Here is a 1,673-nt window from a genome sequence, read left to right as displayed (position 1 = left end):
GCGATGCTTCATCTCCTGCTTTGCGTTTGTGTGGGAGCCCCGTGCTAGCAGTGTGCAAGCGTTTTTTTTTTTCCCTTTTCATACCGTCCCACACTTTGGGAAGCTCTGCAATAAATAAATAAAGGAATATAGAAGGATGTAGAGAAAACAATAACACTGTTTTGTATCCCTTATACATATTGTACTTTAATCAGCATATTGTGCTCGATTGTAAAAGACTTGCACCGATTGAAGTGAAAAAGTGAACCAACTTATGCTGGGCTTACACTGTGCGATTTTTGGCCCATTTTGAGCCGATTTTGGCCTTCATCGTGCGCTGTGCATCGTGTAATATACGTGGGGTAACGAGATGCAATTAACACCTCACAACCAGCTCCCGATCATCAATCGCCTGGTCGTGAGGATTTCAAACCTGTTTGAAATCCTCACAACCGTCGTTATGGTGTCACCGCAGTTTGTCACACTGCGCACGCGCAAACACAAATGTCAGCGAAAAAGACGGCGCAGCACAGCAGTGCAGCGTGTGATCTGGACACAAGCGATGGAGGCACAACTTGTAGAACTTTGGAAAGCTCATCCGAGCCTTTTCGATGTGGCCTCACAAAATTATCACGACCACAACAACCGTGAAAATAGTTGGATTTACATTGCTGCTTAATCACAGCTGCCTGGTCAATGTTTGTCATTAGCAATTTAGCAAAGTTGATGGTGGTGGTGTGCGTGTCTGTGTGAGTGAAAGACAGAGAGGGAGAGCGAGCGACAGAATTTCTGTTATAACCTTCATTTTATCGACGCACAGTGTGAGCACAGGGCCGTATAGTGTGAGACCCTGCATCGTGACCTATGAACTTCTAACCCCTGCGAGTCAACCGTACAGTTTGAGCAAGAGTTGAATCGTGCGACTGAAAAAATTGCACAGTGTCTGCCCAGCATAAGTCTGTGTAAAGGCAAGGCAGTGAAATATGTGTTGGAGCATCTGCATTTTTCCTTGGGTAGTAACTTGAACAGAGTAAAATGATGAGGCATAAGCTTGTGTGTATACTAGAACTACTTTGATCGTCTTCTGTGACCTGCTTCAGTACTGAACTTTGCCCTTTCTCTTTAAACATCCATCTTGCAGTACCAGGTTGAGAACAGGGCAACCTCATTCATTCCACTAAAACTGGGAACACCTGCTTGGCTATCATAGACGAGTAGCACTGGAAATATTCAGTATACTCAACAACTGGCTTTTCACTAACCAAATAATTTTAAAAACATAGATTTACAATGAGGAAATGTTTAAGCAGCATGTTTTACACACATTTTCTACATTTGCTTTTTAATGAGTTCACCATTTCATTTCCACAATATGTACTGCTTGTGGGGATATCAGAATGGATAAAAGCAAAAAGGAGTTTAGACTCGCAGGCCTTAGGCAGTTTGATTTTACTCACACTCCAATATCAGCATATGAAAGCAACTCTTAACGCATGTTTTTGAAGTTATATAGACTGGAGTGAGTGAAAATACTTTTTTTTTATTTTAATGTTTAAAAAAGGAATCAAGATGATGGTTAAAATGTTTTTTTACCCCCCAAAAAAACAAAACAAGAATTTTTCTAGTATTAAAACAGGATAATATTTTTTTCAACTTAAAAACCAACCAAACAAAAAAATAATAATTTGTGCTTA

The sequence above is a fragment of the Haplochromis burtoni genome, unplaced genomic scaffold (assembly GCF_018398535.1).
Source record: "Haplochromis burtoni strain Fernald_Lab_line unplaced genomic scaffold, NCSU_Asbu1 Contig_637, whole genome shotgun sequence".
Lineage (NCBI taxonomy): Eukaryota > Metazoa > Chordata > Actinopteri > Cichliformes > Cichlidae > Haplochromis > Haplochromis burtoni.
The sequence above is the reverse complement of the archived record's forward strand: the minus strand, read 5'-3'. Positions refer to the sequence as shown.